The sequence below is a fragment of the Ambystoma mexicanum genome, chromosome 2p, assembly GCF_040938575.1.
Source record: "Ambystoma mexicanum isolate Mex_15411 chromosome 2p, UKY_AmexF1_1, whole genome shotgun sequence".
Classification (NCBI taxonomy): Eukaryota; Metazoa; Chordata; class Amphibia; order Caudata; family Ambystomatidae; genus Ambystoma; species Ambystoma mexicanum.
In genome coordinates, this window is record NC_090923.1 from 533,498,974 (window position 1) to 533,520,146 (window position 21,173).

Consider the following 21,173-nt stretch of genomic DNA (forward strand, 5'->3'; position numbering starts at 1 on the left):
ATTGTAATTACATTTGCTGCTGAGCAAAATCATTGCTTGGAAATGTCAGCCTTTGAAACATTACTTATCGCGTCCCTCATAACAGCGTGATAACAGCGGTTAAATGTGTGTTTTATTTTCAGTGTTTTTGGTATCCGCGATATTCCATGCAGTTCTGCGCGGCTTTCAAAAAAGGTCATTTTGATTTGAAGACTTGTGGGATTAAGGAACCGAAGTATGTTGGCAAGCACTGTCGCCTCAATGGCACCATGTTCTAGAGCAGGGATCAGTCCTCTGTGACTCTACAGTTTTGGACTATGACTTCCATGATTCCATACCATTGACTATGCTGTCTGGAGCTGATGGGAGTTGCAGTCCAAAACATCTGGCGAGCCAAAGTTTGCAGACCCTTCTGCTAGAGAGTATGGTCCGAGGCGCTGGCGATGGGGTTAAGCCCCACAATACATGGTGGCATAGTGCACACACTATTGCTAGGATTGCCTATCTTCTAGAGCATGGTATGGAGTGGCAGTACCCAGTGGGCAGCAGTTCCACCCTGATAGGAATCCTTTCCACTGGGTACCACTTCTGTGAGAAATAGATGAGACACAGTGAGGTCTCGAGTGAAATCTTGCAAAGAAGTCCGAGGATAGAATAATTATGAGCCGATCTGGCCACATCTCGACAACCAGACGAGAAGTTCATTGGCTAACCATTAAAGCCGTATTGACTTTAAAACCTTGACTGTTGCACACCGCGCCACATAGAATCAGGCCCCCGGAATACCTTAACAATATCATCCCCACGAAAACACACGTGCACCTACTACGATCAGCCTCTGGCACCACTCTTTGCGTTCTGCGATAGAGATAGAAGAGAGCAGGCGGCGTCAGTTTCAGTGTCACAGCGCCCACCCTCTGGAACTCTCGTCCACCATCTTTGAGAAATGAACAGTCCTACACTACCATTAAAAAAACGGTTAAAGCTTGGTTGTGAAACAAATATGCATAAACCGACCTGTTACTAATTGTCAGTACAAACGCTCTGATACCCCTGGTCTGGGCATTACAAAAATGTTATGAATAATTAAAATAAATAAATTACTCTTGGATCCCTATTGGAAGGGATGGGTGGATGGATGGTAGACTGTGTGGAGAGGCGTAAGTTTACTGAGAGGGAAAAGTAGAAATAAAAAAAGGAAGGGCTGTTGGCTGAGCTCGGGCTAAATGTATGGTCCGGGTCACAAGAAAAGGGGAAACAATGGAAGCAGAAAAATCGAAACGGGTGGACAGAAGAAGAGAGGTGGGAGTGGGGGCGTTGAGGCGACACCCAAGAAAAGAAAAAAGAAAACACTTATTTATATACGAAATGTGCCTTAAAAAGTAAATATATTCACGTGGAGGTGTCAAGGGTTTTCTAACTGAAGGTAACTTTGACAGCATGCAGTTAGTGTAGGTTGACTTGCATATGGTCATATATAAATGTATATATATCTCAATAAGTAATCATCACAGATTAATGTATTTCATTTCAATGTTTTTATTTGCAAACCATTTATTGCAGAAGTCAGAGTTTGCTACATTTTGCACTTAAATTCATTTGTAATTTCCTCGAAAAATAATTGTTTGAAAATTGTATCATTTTCCAGAGAAACTTCCCGATTTTTCACAGTGATATGTTTTTAATGACCTCACCTTCAGGTTGCCATAAATCTCAGGAGGGATTTGTCAGTTGGCCTACATCGTTATGTGGGGCCAGCCGCCGTTGCGGTCTGAACACGTGACGTCCAGGACGTGACGTCAGGTGAAGGGGAGGGAAGGAGAGGGGTTGTGGCACTTGCCGCCAGTGTTTAATAAAGAAGGTTGACTAGCAATACTGGCTCCTGCATGTCATTGTCCCTGCGGCCTGCGCCCGGCGCGACACCTCACATGGAGGTATCTACAATGGCGACGAGCAGGTGAACGACCCACTAGTGCTGTGTCGAGGTCTGCGGCCAAGCAGTGCAGCGCATCAGCGCACCTCAGACGCACACGCACCTGGGAGCCACGCAAGGCAACGTGGACTGGCATCAACAAGCCAACGCTGGCGGGGAGGGGCTCGAGAGACAAGTGCACTCTCCACAAAGAAACGAGCCAGTGCCCGCTCCGCGACGCGTGTGGCAACGCGAGAAGGCAGAGACAGGCCGACGCCGGAGGGGAAGAGCTCGTGAAACGAGCGCCCGCTCCCCAAGATCACGTGTAAGCACCCGCTCCACCACGCGGCTCTCCGCTGCCAGGAGGGCCGGAGCTACTGAACGGGTGGCAAGCTGCTCACACTTCACGCGGCCCACACCAAAGGAAAACACCACGGGGGTAGGCGCCACCCACAAGCAAACTCCCCACGAGGCTGACACTCGTACAACACGGGCACATAGCACCGTAAAGGACATAATAAGAATACACAAAGTGTACATAGCACGGAAAAGAGTGCCAGAACCCGAACCAAATGAACTAGTACTCCACTCTAAAACCAGAACCCCAACAAGCCAATCAGGATGTCGGACTCGGCAAGCACTACAGCCTCGTCATCTGGAGGGCCAGGCACAGCAGCAGATTCCTCAGGAGGGGCAGATGCCAACCAAGGCAACAACCTCCCCACACAAACGGAAGGAGGAGCCTCCCAAGTAATGCATATGCCAATCCCTTTTCAGATAAGAGACACTTCAAATCTAGGACCTCGCTGGACCATATGGCTCAGAGATTTCAAGTTCTATGCCAGGCCATAGGTCTAACGGATGACACAAGACTAAAAAACACACTATTTATGGCAGTCGGACCGACAGTAAGAGACATTGAAGGAGAATTGCTCAATGTTGACACCGTCACATATGGCGAACTCCACGCCAAGCTGTCAGACTACTTCGCACCGCACATGAATGTCAACTATGAACATCACATTTTTCACATGACCAGACAAGAGAGAGGTGAGTCCATAGACAATTTCGTCATGCGCCTTCGCATAAAGTTGAAGCACTGCGAATTTCACAAATACTCCAATGAAGAAGCACTTAGATCGCAGGTGATTGCGGGATGCCTGCCACAACCATTCCACAAACATCTCCTACAAAAACAGAGATCACTTGAGGAAATTCTAGCGCTAGCCTGCATGGAGGCCGCAGTTGACTCACAACTGGACAACCTAGGCAAGGTATCCATACAACAACAAGGAGAACATACTGACACCGTTGACAAGATATACGCGAACCCCTCGCAGGGAGGAAAGCGCTCAGAGGCCACCTGTTACAAATGTGGTTACAAATATCCACATGCAGGGGAATGCCCGGCCATGGGGCAACAATGCGCTGCGTGTGGGGGCATGGATCACTACAGAGCCATGTGCAAGAACGCACCAGTACACACACAGGGCAGACTTCGGACACAGGAGAGGCGCAGATATATCTGCCAAAGCCCGCCTAGATCCAGAGGAGAGAGCGACCGGAAACCCACAAGAAGAGAGGACAGTGAGAGGAAAATTCGTTACACGCGAGAGGACAGACGATCGCCTGAGGACACGAGACGCTCCCACAGAAGACGGTTCGTAAGATACGTCGAGACACGGTCCCCCACCAGCAGCGACACCCCGTCCTCGGAAGAAGATCAAAGAAAGAAGGGATATGTATGGGCCATCAACGACAACACCGCGGCCATGCAACACAGCCCCGTACTCACACTACAGGTCAACAACACCTCACTGAAATTCCTAATAGATACCGGAGCCACGGTCAACATCGTTGATGAACAAGCATATGAATCGCTGGCACCGCCGCCCAAAATAAATAAAGCTGCGGTGGACATTTACCCGTACGGATCCACGACCCCTCTGGCATGCAAAGGCACGATCATGGCCTAGTGCTCTCACAAGGAACACACAGCAAGAATCCCTCTACACATCATGAAATTGGAAGCCAACAGTGTATGTATTCTAAGCTTCAGAACGGCACTGGAAATGGGCCTGGTACACATCCTCTATCAGCTGATGGCTCATAAATATTTCGCCAAACCGGAAGCAATTGAGAAATCATTTCCAAAATTATTCACCGGCCTTGGAAAGCTAAAGCACAGAAAAGTACACCTGCACATAAACCCACTCGTCAAACTGATAGCCCAACACTACCGAGGGATCCCATTCAATATTCAAAGGCAGGTGGAAGAAGAACTTGACAAGCTAATCAAAATGGACGTCATAGATCCCGTGTCGGGACCCACCCCCTGGGTGTCACCCATTGTCCCCGTCCCCAAAAAGTCACCAGATGGGTCTATCCGCCTGTGCGTCGACATGCGCAGAGCAAACATCGCCATTGAAAGGGAGAGACACCAGGCACCCAGGATCACGGACATGTTCAAGAATCTTCTCAAAACTAGATTTGACAAAAGGCTACCACCAGATTGAAATTGCGCCTGAGTCTCGATACATCACCACATTCGTCACTCACCTTGGCCTATTTCAGTACAAAACACTCAGCTTCGGCATTTCCTCGGCTGCTAAAATCTTCCAGGAAGAGATCCACAAAGTAATTCGACACGTCCCGAACTGTTTGAATTATTCAGACGATGTCCTGATATACGGGACAACACAAGAAGAACACGACTTGGCACTGCACAGAGTGTGTCAGGCAATGGAAGAAGCAGGACTAACACTAAACAAAGCAAAGTGTGAATTCTCAAAGGGATCCCTAAGATTCTTCGGGCACATCTTCTCGGTCAAGGGCATGAGGCCAGATCCGGAAAAGGTGGAAGCCCTCAACTTTGCTACCCCCCTACCCCCACAAACACAATGGACTTGCGCTCATTTTTGGGCCTGACCAGCTTCTGCTCCAGATACCTAAAGGACTATGCCACAGTGAGCAACCCGCTGCGCCTGCTCACGTGCAAAGATGCACCGTTCATCTGGTAAAAAGAATGCCAAGAGGCATTTGAAGCAATCCGGGGTGCCATATCATGTGCAGAGGATATGGCATACTTCGACGCCAGTCGCGACACCGAAATAATCGTCGACGCCAGCCCTGTAGGCCTCAGAGCCATACTTATGCAAAAGGACCCAGGGGAGCCACGCAACGTCCACATAGTAGCATATGCCAGCAGGAGCCTGACGACCACGGAACAGGCATACTTGCAAGCAGAAAAGGAAAGCTTGGCGGTAGTATGGGCCTGCAAGTATTTTCACTTGTTCCTGTTTGGTAAGGAATTCATGGTAGTCACAGACCACCAAGCATTACTGACCATCTACGGCAACCCCAAAGCTACAATGCCACCGAGAACCGCCAGATGGGGTCTGAGGCTGCAAGGCTACAAATTTATGGTCAAGCACTGGCCGGGGAAAGAGGAGAATCCTGCTGACTATCTTTCCCGGCACCCGACGACATCAACCACCTCTCAACCATCCATCGCTGACGCATACATTAACTATGTCATTCACCACCTGCAACCGCTGCCAGTCGGATGGGCAGAAATAGTGGCAGAGTCAGAATCAGACCCGGCACTCCGAATCGCAAGACACTGCCTGCAGACAAACAGGATGACCCTCATGAGACAGCAAGCAAGAGCAGAAACGGACGTGACCAGACACGACGTCAAGTGGCTTGATCAAGTCCGAAACAAACTAACGGTGGTAGAAGACAAGGTATTGCTAAAAGGGTGCAAAGTTGTCGTCTCAAGGGCCCTCCGAGAACAGATGGTACACCTGGCCCACGAAGAACACCGAGGACTGGCGGCCACGAAACGACTCCTCCGACCAAAAGTATGGTTTGCACAGCTGGACCGCCTGGTAGAAACGGTCGTGGGGAGCTGCCACATCTGTGCACAGGTAGCTCCACCTCCTCACCCCAATCCGCTACAAATGTCATCGCTGTCGAAAAAAGTGTGGGAAGAACTTGCAGTAGATTTATTTGGGCCACTAAGTGATGGCCACATGTGGTGGTACTCATGGACGAACACTCACGATACCCCGATGCACAGATCGTGGAAAGCAGCTCAACCTCAAGTGTCATCCCGGCACTCGACCGAATGCTGTCAGCATATGGGATTCCCAAGGTCATAAAATTAGACAACTGTCCCACGTTCATAAGCCATGAGTTCCAAAGATTTGCAAGATACATGGGATTCCAACACCGACGGATAACTCCTCGCTGGCCACAGGCAAACGACATGGACAAAAGATTTATGGTCAACGTCAAAAGAACATTGCAAATCGCACACATTCAAAACAAACCATTCGAGCAGGCCCTCAATCAGTTGCTCAGAGAGTACAGACATACGCCCCACAGCACAACTGCGATATGCCCAGCAGACCTGCTATTCCGGAGACCGGTTACCACGAGATTACCAGAGGACCCGAGACCGAAAGAACCGACCAGCCTAGAGCAAGAGGCCAGAGTCAATGATGAAACGAGTAAGACTCAAATGAAGGAGGTCATGGACAGAAAGAGACGGGCTCGTGAGAACCCCATGCAACCCGGCGAAGAGGTATGGCACAGGCACCCAAAGAACCGGAAAGAGGAAGCCACCTTCGCACCCACCCCCCTCATCGTGACTCACAAGAAAGGAACTATGGTGCAGAGGAGTGACTGCTAGTCGGTAACCAGAAACAGCTCGCAATTCAAAAGGGTAATGCCGAGCCAAGGTGGTCGGTGGGAATGGGACAGAGACAGTGAAGACGTCAATAAGCGAGAAGAACTGTACCACGGGGACGGCGAAGAGTCGGAAAACGAAGGGCATCCCGAAATGCCCGAAATGGAAAGGATTACCCCTTCCCCATCAAGGCACCCCCAGAGGAGCCGCATGAAACCGCTTTGCCTCCTAGAAGGAATGGGGTAAGCAGAAACAATGGGCCTCTCATGTTAAAAAGGGGGGAGATGTCAGTTGGCCCACATCGTTATGTGGGGCCGGCCACCGTTGCGGTCTGAACACGCGATGTCCAGGACGTGACGTCAGGGGAAGGGGAGGGAAGGGGAGGGTTTGCGGCAGTTGGCGCCAGTGTTTAATAAAGAAGGTTGACTAGCAATACTGGCTCCTGCATGTCATTGTCCCTGCGGCCTGCGCCCGGCGCGACACCTCACGTGGAGGTATCTACAGGATTGGTAACTCACTGTGAAAATCAACAAGGCCGTTGCAAAAATGTCATCTTAAGAAAAGCAGCATTTTTCTGACCCTGCCTCCAGGTATTGGACTGTATTTACTGGTTGCAGGGGGTATCTAGTACCATCTTGGGGCATCCCAGTTGTCGGTCTACAACCGTGTCCTAGAACACAGGGTCTGCAACCTTTGGAGCTCAAGTTGCTTTTGACTACAACTCCCATCAACCTTAGCCAACACAAATCAAGGATGAGGAATCATGGGAGCCCAGTCCAAAACTTTTGGCGAGGACATGTTGCGGACATCTGTCCTAAAACCAGACTTGCTAATTATTAACATTGAGGTTATTGGTGGAAAGAAACCTTTCCTTTATTTCCTTTAGGTCTACTCTGACGTCACAAACATGAGCCGCGACCAAGCGCTTCCGGTCCCAATACAGCAGCTCTGCAAGCTCCCCTGCAGCCCTGTTGGGGCAGAGCTCAGGCTCCGCGCCGTGTTATGCATTCAGGCCCACTCTCAGGCATTACCCGCTCAGCAGAGAGCCACTGAAATGTCATAATAATGTTGCAAATCTTGTACCTGTGCTGGCAGTTTAATTAACATGAGGGCAGCATGGGATAACAGTTTTATCCTCTGAAGCATAAACCTGCCAAGCGGGGCAGGAAATACTCTGCCGCTTTATAATGTTATTGGAGAAGGAGACACAGCGAAGGAAGCCAACTCCATCTACTGCTCAGATATATCCTTTATGCAGAAAAAAAAGGCGATTAATCTCAACAAAAGCACTTCAGTTACCCGAGCGTGAAATGGGCGGCGAGGTCTGTCATTGCCGCCGATAAAAGCAAGGCTGTTTATGTTGGGAAAGCACCGTGACCAATAATGTATTTCAATCTCTTAAAGCAGCACCACCACCTGCGCCAATTGGAAGCACCCCAAAAAACATGCGAACCTCGAAACAAAAGTATCGTTTTTTATAAATATGGTTAGGGCTTTCCCCCTCGCTGTGGGGGTGGCGGACAATGCCTTTAACGGCCTGCCAGCCCGAGCCCAGGTAGGTCCGAGCGAAGGGAGGGCCTCGGAGAGAGTTGCGGGCTGTTAAAGGCCATGTCCGGTTGCCAAGGCGGGGGCGAAAGCTATTTGCACCCCGGGGTTTATCCTGGGTGTGAATGTTTTTCTTTTCACTCAGGAGTTTGGCGTTGCGTACGCAGCCAATCTCTCAAGGAAAGAAAAATGACAAAAAAGCTGTTGGCTGCCAAGGGGGAAAGTCCCTTTTCTATTTCTTTGGATGTGGCCAGGAGGCAGGTGGAGCGCTGGGACCGGAGCACAAAGCCTCGGCGCAGCAGGTAAGTGGGGAGGGAGGGAGGTGATGGGGAAGGGTTAAGGATTGTTTTGGGGGGAGGGAGGCAGCAGGGAGAGGCTCCCTGTCACCTCCCACATTAAAAACAAAATGGCGCCACTCGGGAATGTGTATTCTCGCCCATTGTTCCAGCCACCTGATTGGCTAAACACCCTTCCCCGGGTGCGAATGTACATTTTTTACCAATCTGCGAGTTTGCTGAGTTCTCGCTGGGCCCAACAGCCTCTGTGGCTCTCCATGTACACTACACCTTCTCATAGACTGGGAGGGGTCTGGAAAAGCGAAAGAAACTAGGCACACATCATTTAAGCATAATGTATGCAGACAAATGTGTGTGAAGTGTCCCGACTGCACTTCCTGTAAGGAAAACCCAAACTAATATGATAACACTCAGGATTCCGACCCAGGTACGAAACAGGAACCACCTCCTCACCATTGTCTAGGATGACCCTTAGCTCATGCAGACACCAAAATCCTTGCTACTTTTTCTAGAACTCTCTGCTCCCTTCGACACACACCACTTACCAAAAGCCCACACAATGCCACGAGTGCCTTCCCACCAGTCCCTGAGTGGTTCGCATGATTCCTTGGTTAAATGGAACAACGGGTTGAGCCATTCCATGAAGAGTACTTCTTGAGCTCCTTCCTGAACTGTAAAAGCGAGTGGGTGAGTCTGATGTTGATGGGGAGGAGGTTCCAGAGTCTTGGGGCGTAAACAGAGAAGGCCTGTCTTCTGGTTCATTTCTTACTGCACCGGTGGAGTTCAAGTCTGAACATGTCTTTACTTCTGGGGAACTGTAGGTCTCCAGAGATGCCTAGTTTCTCAGTAAGGTTGCTCAGGGTGACAGCCTTGTAGATGATGCAGCAGGATTTGAAGATGATACAGGCTTGCAGTGGGAACCAGTGCAGTTTGATGATGTTCAGGGTGATGTGGTCAAAATTATGGAGTCTTTTGATTAGTCATGCTGCAGCATGCAGGACACATGTGAGGGGTGCCAGGGAAGTCAACGAAAAGCCTTCCAAAAGGGCATTGCCACCATCCAGGTGGGAGAGGACCAAGGCTTGGACAGCAGATCTGAAGTTGTTTTCTGGGATGAAGGGCTTGATTTTCCACAGGAAAGAACGTTGGAACCAAGTTTGTGTCTTCCTTGCTATGTGCTGTTTGAAGGGGATGTGTCTGTCGCTGTCAAACCCAAAGGACTTGGCGCAGGTGGCAAGCTGGGTTGTGAAACCCTCAAGGTGAATAGCAGAGATCCAGGTCTGGATGTCTGGGTGTTCGGTTTTGTTGGTCAGCAGTAGGAATTCAGTTTTGGAGGGGTTGAGCTTCAGTTAAACTTTGGAAATCCACAACTGGATCAATGAGAAGCAGGACTTGGGCCTGTGTGGTCTTTGATGATGGAAGATATCTTGAGGTAGTTCAGCCTGTCATCTGCATATTGGTGGATGCCGATGTCATGTGGAGCAAGGAATGTTCAAAGTAGTTCCATGTAAAGATTGAAGATCTCGGGGGAAATGATGGATCCTTGTTTGACTGATGGGTAGAGTTGGTGTTCTGGATGAATCCATTTGTACAAACTGGTGGCGTTTAGTAAGGTACAATTTGAACCAGCTGAGGATGATCTCCATGCTGCGATGTAGATTGTCGGCGAGTGTCTGGTGATTACTGTGTTGAATGCTGCTGAGTGGTCAAGGAGAACCAGGAAGCAAGGATGACCACCATCAAGGATTTTAAGGGCATTGTCAATCTCATTAATGGCAGCCATTCAGTGCTGCATCTGGGTCTGAAGCCAGACTAGTAAGACTGAAGGAAGTTGTTGGCTTTGAGTTGTGTGGCTACTGCTCTCTCAAGGATCTTACCTAGAAAGGGAAGATGGCTAATGAGGCAGAAATTGCTGAGGTTGTTACGGGACCAGTTTGGTTTCTTGAAAAGCAGGATGATATGTCTGGTCTTGATGGTCAAGGGTAAGGTGCTTTTATTTTGGGAGCTGTTGATGATTGTCGGGTAAGGAAGGAGTGATTCAGTTGGAAAGGTCTTAAGTACAGAGGAAGGGGGGATGTCTTCCAAGTGCAATGTGGCCTTGAGGGATGCTAGGGTGGCATGAGGTCTTCCAAAGTGAGGGTCTCAAAAATTGTCCAGGTAATAGTGGTTTTGTGAGATGGGATGTATAGTGGGCTGCCAGTTGTGGATTTGGTGTCTATGTGCTTGTGGATCATGTAGATCCTGTTGATGAAAAAAAGAGTTGAAAGCAGTGTTTTTGTATTGAGTGCGGAACAGGTGGGTTAGGCAGAGGTTTGCTGCAATGCTCGACGGCTTTGAAGAGGGCTCTGCTTTCATTGTTGGCCTGGGCTATGGTGTTTTGGTCGTAGTTGGCCTTAGCAGTAGTAGAAATGACAGATATATGCATAAAGGCACCACTAAACGGCACTCAGCACTACAGGGACACATTTGTGGTGGAATAGAGCTTCTTAACAAATACCCTATTGACATAATTACATGTTTAAAAAATAGGAATATCCCTCTTTCACGGACTCCTTCTTTCAAGTTGCCTGCTTCATCATTTCCAATGTACACTAATAGCAACCCGATATTGTGTCAGAATGAGGGACTTCAATATTTTCTCATTTGAATATACTGTGGCACGCACGGGGGGTTCATAGTATTTGGTAAGTTACAGAAGCGGACAAACGAAGAGCTTCAGCCAAGATTTCTAGGGACAATTGTTTTCTGATCCCATATTTGCATGTTGGTAGGTTTGTAGCATTTACGGCTTTAGGGAATTTGATAAATATGAAATTTAGGGGACAGTTTTGGAAGCCTGCATACTCTCTTGGAAGTCAACATGGTGTCAGCCACAAGAACCTAAAAAATAATTCACATTCGTTTTGTAGAGGGAGGGTATAGAGTGGACACGGTTTGGAGTGTGTTAGTATAAAGTAAGATGGGTTTAGTGATCACGTGACTGGGTACAACTCCACAAAAGTGTGAAAAGACATTTGTGTGCCCAGCCATGGATACACTATTCATTTTGCATATTTGTCGCCCTGTCCTTGTTGTTTATGGCTCTTGGTTTGTGGGTTACCTGCCTGACACCACTTGCAGGCTTTTTGCACAGTTTAGATGACGTGAGATCCATATCTGCCGGAAAACACAGTGCTTAGTATTCAGAGTTTCGTTATGGTTGTTTTCCAAGCAACACGCCTCCAAAATCATTTGCCTTCTTTTTTCTAATTCTGGAATCTTTTGCTAAGTTTTTGGAAGTAAAACAATTCCAAGGAGAACAGTTAACGCGGGTTCTGGCAGGGGGCCACGGCGTGCAGGACGTGTGGTGGAAATAAAGCAGAAACATGTGCCTCACAGAGTATTTGAGAAAAAAGTAAAAATGCCAACTTTCGAACCCGAGCCATGAATTCATCACCATCTGTATGATAGGCGATGTGATAAGGCATTTAAAATGCCTTATCATAATCATATGATAGGCGACACTTTGACTTCATCATCATCAAAATGATAAGCGGGCCGCTGTGCAGTTTCCTCTTTGCCTATTGCTTAATTGTGCTTTTCTTTTGTGTTATGAGGGTTTACTTTAAAACTGCTGTTAAAACACACATTTCGATGGAAGGTGATATATGCGTCACATTGATGTGGCTGCAGGAATTAAGGCTGGTGAAGGATCTAGGGTGAATTTTGTAGAATGTGTAAATGCTCACAAATGATCCATATTCTGCAGTATATTCTATACTCCTATTCAAAAGATGCAAAGAGTGGCTACTGTACAGCCACTGCTGCTTCGTTTATTTCAAATGTTATAAGCCCCTGGTAAATAGGATATGACATGGATTTTGCTTAGTTGGTGAAAAATTGAGCCTTTCAGGTAGATTATCTACTACAATCTAGTACGGCAACAGTCTGCAACCTGCGGCTTTCCAAACGTTGTGGACTGGGACTCTCGTGATTCCTTAAACCAAACAAAAAGCAAGTATGTCCTGATGTAGGCTGCAAAGGCAGCTCTCTTTGCATTGGCTCTTGTTAGGCCGAAACACATTGTGTCGACGCTTTTATATGCTTCGTTATTGGGAATTATTTTTGTATCCATCTACATAATATTCTGTTGAGAGGGTCTCAACACCCCCTGGATACCTCCAAGATGACAGATGACACCCACTGAAGCAGCCCCACAGACCATACCCGGATGACATCACCAAAGTAATCATGAAAAGGTGACATGGCTGAACACACCTGCAGAGACATTAGCCAGGTGCAAAACAATACATATGAACTGCTTGCTGACACTGAAAAAGTAAATACATGAACAGCCATGAAAGCAAAATGGAAGCCACAGCTTCATTAATATGATTTGGGAAAGCTTACAACTGAAACACAAAACAGATCTGGCAGAGCAGGCAGCATGTCCAGCCCTGCCAAGGACCCTGGGAGAGAGCTTGAGTCAGCAGAAAAGATACAGCACATACAAGGGCAGAAGACGGAAATCCCTCATAAATGCAGGCAGAGAAAATCACTTTTATGGTCCCTGAACACGTGACCTGGAGCTGGGGAACAAGGCCCATTCAGATAGATAAGGCTGTTCCCTTCAAACTGAAGACAGAAGATGGGGAAAATGTCCTTGCTCTGGGCTTGAGAAGTTGGAAGTGGCAACATTGATGGGAGACAGGCCGTGCTCTGAGATCACCTTCCCCACCCATCATTTTTTGCTTACATGCTGGTAAATTTCCTAAACTGACCTCCTGGGGTGGTGCCAGGCGAAGCTACCAGATCTGGCAAGACCAATTAGATTATCTGTCCCCTATAGACTGTAAATATGCCTACACTGTTCGCCCAATCCCATTTCGCCTAAGAGCGAGGAATGTATCTTTTGGTTGTGAGGTCACAGCAGTTTAAAAATGTACTTCCCGTTTGTAATGAGGTGAGAGCGCATTTGGAGCAGTAGAAGCTGTGCGCGTATCCCTGCTTGGATTAATCAAGCAGCAATTAGTTATGTTTCTGGACTGCTCCGTTTTTTGGGCATTAGGGGATTTCCCTCGAGCCAAACTCTGTATTTTCTAACTACACTTCAATTCTGTTGTAAAATATTTAGATGAAATGTTCATTATTCCAATGATAAATGAAGATGATCTGTTGAGAATCAAGATTGATTTTAGGATGAAAACACATTTGCCCTCATAATTTGTTCGATATTGAGGTTGCACAATGTTATTGTTTAAAAAAATTAAGGTTCTTCTGGACTCTATATAAGTATTCCAGTCCTTGTTATTTTTTTTTGGTATGATTGTGGTGCCCGGGTAGTCAGGGCTGAGCACCAGGTCCCTCATTGATATATTGTGCCCATGATTCCTTGCCACTGACTATGCTCGCCAGATCTTGATGGCAGACATGTGAGATAATGCAGCCTTGATCAAGCAGCATTGGCTGCTCCTTCTAGAACGCATCCCCTTGAAGAGGTGGTGCATCCCCTATAAAGCCGTTATGGAGAAACCACCGCCCTATCTTACAGAGATACTGTCCTACTCCCATAGCCAATGAAGCACCAGGACCCAATCCCAGACCGCAGCTACAATATTACAGGATGAGAGAAAACGCACAGGCAAGCTGTCTGCTATCCCTGCATGTAAACTGTGGAATAGCAACCAACATTTGAATCATATGGGTACCGACCTCTTGCAATTCTGCAAAGAAAACCTCTACCTGTGCCCTTCATTTTTCAGGAATATGCAAATGAGCCTGCATTGGACTTTTAGATCCTCACAACTTGAAGCCCTCCACTTTCAGTGGCTCTGCTCCCAATCCCTGTACCCTTCTCTGCTGCAGTGTTTGTGACCCCCAAAATAGTTTCCCTTTGCAACCAGTAATACTTGCTTGATGTAGCGGCCATCTTGGAATGTACCTTCCTATGCGGCTTTACAAGGCTAGCTTCATGCTCTATCGAATCCCCAAATAAAAGAAACATAATTAGTACAAGCATTAAAGCTAGTGGAATTTAGTTTCAAATCCTGAGCATGAGCAAAGACCTGCGCCAGGTGAATGCCTAAGGGGAGGGACAGTGTTAGCTTCATTGCCACATTAAAGCAAGACAGTAGAGGTGTTTTGTTGACTTTCCTTGACCATCCTCCAGAGCGAGCGGCAATCTCGGCATCACTGAACCGCAAGCAGCATCATATTTTGGAGCTACAGCATATCCGGCAGGTGTGGATTTGCATTTTAGTTCTATTAAGTGAAATCCTACCTGGGGCCATATTACAGAAACTTTGCACCTGTGCAAGTGCAAAGTTTGCACGGTATTAACATTAGGGCAAAGTTTGCCCTCTTTTTAAAAACACTGGGGCGCATTAAAAAAAATTGCATCTCGACAAGTGCAGTTTGGCATATTAAAAGCACCAGGGGAAAAAAATTGCTCTAGTTTAAAAAAAGATGCATTTTCACTAAATTTTTGCACCAGGGCAAAACGTATTGGTATTAGCACTAGGGCAAACTTTGCCGCGATGCAAATGTGCATCAAAAATGTATCTTTTTAGCACTAGGGCAATGTTAGCCCTGGAGCTTTTAATATGCCAAACTGCACTTGTTGCGGTGCAATGTTTTTTTAATGTGCCCCAGTGTTTTTAAAACTAGGGCAAACTTTGCCCTAGTGCTAATACTGTGCAAACTTTACACTTGCACCGGTGCAAAGTTTCTGCAATCTGGCCCCTGGAGAGCAAATGAACTATTTATAAACAGGATGTGTTTTGCACTCCTTTTCTTTGCAGTATGTATCTGTTTAGTGTTTGTATCTGTTTAGTGTTAGGAACTGTAATGATTTCTATCACTTGCAATGGTGTGACCTATATATTGCTGTCGTAGGCATGAAGTATAGTGTGGCATTTTTGGCTGCGCTTGACAAATGACAAGCGAAACCTACCGGCTTTTCTATTGCTGGATTTTTCATAGTCTTCAACCCACTGAACCAACACCAAACCTACAGTCCCCGGATTGATGCCTTTCACAACACAACCAAACTAACATAGACTCCCAACCCCATGCAACTACCAGCTGACCTCCGGCGAGTATTGTCTACTTGACACTTGCGTGTGGCGCACAGGTCTGTAGAAAGATGTTTTCCTTTATGGGCAAAGTGACGTCTTGCCAACCCCCTACCAATGACGCCATATTTGCGACCTGTGTAGACAATCTGGCACTGCCATGATAGCGCCACTCTAGGTGGCATACAAGATGGCTTGGCACTAGACTAGCACTCGATAAATGTAACTAAACAAATATATTTCTTTTGGTGGGCATGTGGGGGCAAGCCTTGCCCTCTGATGGATCTATGTGATTACTGTGCCGTTTTAACTGCGACCCACCGAAATGTCGACCCCCACAGTCCCCACTTTAGTCATCATATACTATACCCATCTCCCACATATATATATGGGGTGAAAAGAGGGTCGAAATTAAAAACAGCCACATTTTGGGGTGACACATTAAAAACGGCACAGTAATTGTAGAATCCCCTATTTGATGTGACCATCACACTTCTAACATTAGTTGAGCAGTGTTCTACCTCTAGGCACATTTGAATCTTTGGGTACCGTATTTACCCATCAGTGAAACCAACCCGTTTAATCACTGGAGTCTTTGAGTGTGCCGGTCTGGAAAAAATTATTGTTATTCTGGCTCCGGCTTTCTTTCCCGACCGGCACACTTCATGTTTGCTGGTGGGGGCCACGAATCTCTCAGCAGGCCTGACCTGCAGGAAGTTCAGGCTCCTACTGGGAAATAAATGCCTGAAACACCAGCACTGCTACTACTGGTGTCGGTGATTCAGGAAATCCCATCCCGTGGGCCCCTTTAAGACTCCATGGGAATGGGAATTTACCGGCTCTCCGCTGCCTGTAATATTCCAATAATACCGGGAAATCGGGCGGCGGAGACGGCAGACCTATGAGGGTCTGGAGGAAGATTGGCGCTGCTTTGCTTTTTTCGGGCCGATGCTTCCTAAGCAGCCCCCCGAGTGGAGTAAGATAATCCCACTGTCAGGCAGTCACAGCCCCTCCCTTTGCTGAACACATGATAAGTGTGAATGCAACACTGCACGCAGTGGTGCTCTCACGGGCGGTCTAATCCCCTAGTTACATTAAACAGCAGCCACTATTGGCAAGACTCTGATGTAGGCATTAGAAATCAGGGGTAGATGCGCAATACAGGCATACATGGAACACAGACTGAGCCTGCACATTGTTTTCTAAATATTTGACCACTGCAAGAAAGCTTCTATTAAATAAATAAATAAATAAAGCAAAGCTATCAATGAGCGCCTTTGTAATCAGGATTCGATGAGCATTCGTCGAATGACACTTTGTCTGTAATTCACAATGGAAAGCCAGGACCTTGCGGCGCGATGAAGTCTGAAAGCTGTGATTGGCTAGGAATGTATTGAGACCTTATCAAGAGAAGCAAAGGAAGGGATGGCACTCATCTGTCCCATGATCCATTGGCTATTGTCAGATGGAACGCACGTCATCTTGATCGCACTGGACAAGGCATGCAGGATCAGTGTTAAGGTTTAAGGTGCTGGTGTGAAAGGGTTGTTTAGAATTGGGGCCTGCCTAACTTTGTGCACTTAGTCGGAGCTTATAACTCTCATGTACACATCAAAGAGGAGAGAGACGGCAACATTAAAGAAGGCTTGACTAACATTCTACCATCTCAGCGGCCCTTCCCATGCAACCGTAGCGGCATTGCTGCCACTATGCATTTTGGAGTAGTATTGCATGCTGTTGGCAGTACTACCGATTGGTTAAATCCTTCCTTTTGACCAGCTTGCAACAAGTCATTCTCCCTGCTTTCCTCCTGACCATTACCAGCAACACTTGCTGGGCACACCAAGGCTTGACCCTACTGCCTACGTTCGTAATTTCTCACAAGGTTCCACTGGCACGGATGATGGACAGCCAAGATATCACACGCACGCCCACGACACCCATATCTATCACATGCTCTAAAAGGGGAAATAGCAAGTGGACTGTCATGCCCTGCTTTAGGCTGCCATGAATCCCAACTATCTTTGCCCAAATGTTCACTAAACTGAAGTCCTGATTGTTGAACCTGGGAGTCCCCGGCACTTTAACTGAACTTCCTGTTAAATGTTTCAACCTCCATAACACTTCCACCTACACTGGAGCGGAAGTTCGTAATCTCGAGATTGTAGGCACTTCCTTTCAGTCCCTGTAGCCCCCGACACTGTAATCAAACACACTTTCTTCCACATCCCGTGGCCCTTTCTTCTCCTGCTGCCCCATTGCAGGTCAGTGATGCTCCCAGCGCTAATGTCCCACCTGAACCAATGCAATGCCATCGCTGGGCCCCTTTGCACTGGCTGCCAATAAAGAAAGAGTTTGAATTTGAAACCTTCTGCCTTATGCAGAAAGAGTTTCATGCCCCAGGGTATCTTTACACTTGGTTGTACCCTACCTCCCTACATTCGGCACCTGAAAACAAATTCTGCCTGGCTGCTGGGAAGTATTTTCAGGGTGGAACCCTGCGCATTAAAGGGTGCACAAACTTCCAGGTTTTGGGGCCCATTCCGGTGTCCCTCCATTTCCCCGGCCTAAAAATAATCTGCAAAGCACTTACAAGTCCCAGTTTTAAGGCAAGTCTTTGAAGATAAATCTTGATCAGACACTTTTCTGGTGAAGGTGTGTGAAGGTCAGGATGCAGCTGGGGAAAGTCTCAGCAATGCGTGATGGATGGAGAAACTGTGGACTCATAAGCAACCTCTTACTGCTCCCGGAATATAAGATGCCTCAAAGAAAAACAATGTATACACATAAGTGATAAGGCATTGTGGGGGTGCGATGCAATGAAATAGAATGGAAGACCCTGAGAAAACGAAGGGTGGGCTCAAGACGGGAAGGCAGTGAGGCAGAGATGAGAATCGATCATCATTAGCGACAGCGCACGTCAATCCTCCGCTGGAAAAGACAAATGCGTCTCTCTGAAGAGGTTTAAACCATCCAATGTACTCCTGGAACAGTTTGAAGAACTGCAACATGACCGTGAAGAAAAAAACAAAACCATGAAATAGCCATCCTCCGTGCTTAGGCGTTCTGGTCCTATCATGCATATTTCAGAGCTTAGCCTTGGAGTCCTTTTTCTTTGTCTACTGTATGAACTTTACAAATGATCTCGGGTTTTGCTTTGACAAGTCTGGGTGTCCTGTTTGAAGTTTGCACACTTCCTTTGCTTTCTCTCCATGGAAACTGACTTTGGCAACAGGGACATAATTTCACCAAAATGACAGGGGTAGTGGAAGTGACATCACATGACCCTTGACCTCTGATGACATCACAGGAAGGGATGTCATTTGACCCCACCCCGAAGTGACATCACGGGAAGCGATGGAACATGACCGTTCACCCCTTTTATAAAACAAGAAGTGGCATCACATATCATTGTTTCGGTTACAATACTACTGTAATGTGATGTACATTTCCTACAAGAATGGATCAGCATATGTTTTGGCAGAAAAAACATGTTATAACTGCAACTTGCGAAAACGAAAATGCATAGTCCGAAATGGATGCTTAGTCTACTCTAAATGCTTTTTGGAGGATTTTGTCTATATTGTGAATTTGAGGTTTGTTTGTTTGTTTATTTATTTGGTATTGCGCGCCAAACCCATTAGGTAGCCGGGCGCTGTAGAGGTCAAGACAGCTTAAGCTTGGTTACATAATGTGTAGAAAGAAGCATAAAATATGCAAGACAGTTTGAAAATAGGCTGCCAGGATTGTTGCAGTGGCGACTAAATCAGTGACTCACCCCCTGAAGTGTGCCTGAAATGAACCTTTAATGAGTTTAGCAATTATTTTATGGAATTCCAGAAAGATAAATAGCTCACATAGCCACATGACATTGGCCACAGCCCAGGAGTTTCAAATCTTCAATTTTCTGCAAAGTTTCTGTAATCTGGCCCCTAGTAAATTACTATTGTGTTATTGTGTCAGAACTATATGTTTGCTTAGATGGCCGATGATGTATTTACCCGCAAAGCTGAAGCAGCAATTGCTTATTGGTCCTGTGGCATTGATAAGTAAATGTCATTGCAACAACATTTGGGAGAGACTTTTCATCAAACTAACATAAAACTCGAGCCTATCTACCTATGTGTAGGGTGACCAAACGACCCGGTTTTCCTGGGACAGTCCCGGGAAATCGCCCTCTCTCCGGGAATCTCAGAGTTTTTTTATTTCATAAACACTGTCCCGGAATTGGAAAGGTGGGTGACTACGGTCCCGGTTTTTGAAGGGACCCAATTTTGAAATCCCAAAATCGGGCCTGGTGATACTCTTCCTGCGCGTGAATGCGGGTGTGAATGCTTTTAACACCTCCATTTCCTCCCCGGCCGCTCTCCTCCAATGAGAGGAGTGTGCCTGTGAGCACCACCCCCACGCCCGCAACAGTACAGAGACATAGAAGTAGGACTACTGTTTTATTTATGTTTACTTTAGTGCTACTTTTATGTCTATGCCCTATCCCGTTTTTATTTTATTTTTATCTGGTCAGCCTGCCTATGTGTGAACCTGCTTGTATTGCAGGGAGCATATACCTGCATCTCTGGGTCTCTGCGGAAGAGCGTGGCATCTTCGGGATTTCCAGTAACTCTGCCCGCACCTCGTTGTGATTTGCTACAAACAGTCCGATAGTAGCCTATCACATTGAGGTATGGGCAGATGAGCGCAAATATCGCTCAGAGTGGTGTTATTTGAAGTTGAGTTTTATTTTATTATGTGGGCAGCCCCCATGGCGGAGTCTGGGCGGGGAGGGGAAGTGGGTGTGGCATCAGATGACGTCATCCTTTGGGTTTTTCTTTAGCAAATGTAGACAGGTATGAAGGCGCACAGAGCTGCCACTTGCACCAGTGAAGAGACTTGAGTTCATACAGAACTCGCACGCTCGAATGCTAAGACTTGAGAGATCAACAGAGCCTCCCAGACTCTGGAAGGCTATAAAGCTCCAAGTCTTCAAACAAGCTTCCAAGGGGAGCACTCTCCTGCATCCGTCCAAAGGCATCCGGCCATTACATAGAATAAATCACTCTGTACTGGAAGAACATCTGCAAAGCGACTTTTGTCCTGTCGCCAGTGATGTGCTTTCCCTGTTGCACCCCTCGTTTTGCAGCTCTCTGCTCCTTTCCCTCCCTTCACCTTCCCGCTCTCATTGTGCTCAGGCTGGAAAGTGATTTGCTTTCATGCGACACATCACACCTCACATTAAATGAATAACTAAAATAAATACCTGCTGTAATTGCATAGCACCCAGCCACTGAGATCTGTAGTGGCTTCCTGTGATTGCATAGCACTCAGCCGTTGAGATCTGTAGTGGCTTCCTGTGATTGCATAGCTCCCAGCCACTGAGATCTGTAGTGGCTTCCTGTGATTGCATAGCACTCAGCCGCTGAGATCTGTAGTGGCTTCCTGTGATTGCATAGCTCCCAGCCACTGAGATCTGTAGTGGTTTCCTGTGATTGCATAGCACTCAGCCGCTGAGATCTGTAGTGGCTTCCTGTGATTGCATAGCCCACAGCCGCTGAGATCTGTAGTGGCTTCCTGTGATTGCATACCACCCAGCCACTGAGATTAAGTGGCAGCCGCTGAGATCTGTAGTGGATTCCTGTGATTGCATAGCACCCAACCACCGAGATCTGTAGTGGCTTCCTGTGATTTCATAGCACCCAGCC

At 47.1% G+C, this 21,173-nt stretch overlaps 1 protein-coding gene across 6 annotated transcripts in view; it reads right to left on the minus strand.

Annotated features, from left to right (window-relative positions):
- Positions 1 to 21,173, minus strand: part of IQSEC1 (IQ motif and Sec7 domain ArfGEF 1) — a 3,055,115-nt gene that overhangs the window by 728,317 nt on the left and 2,305,625 nt on the right. The window lies entirely within an intron of this gene.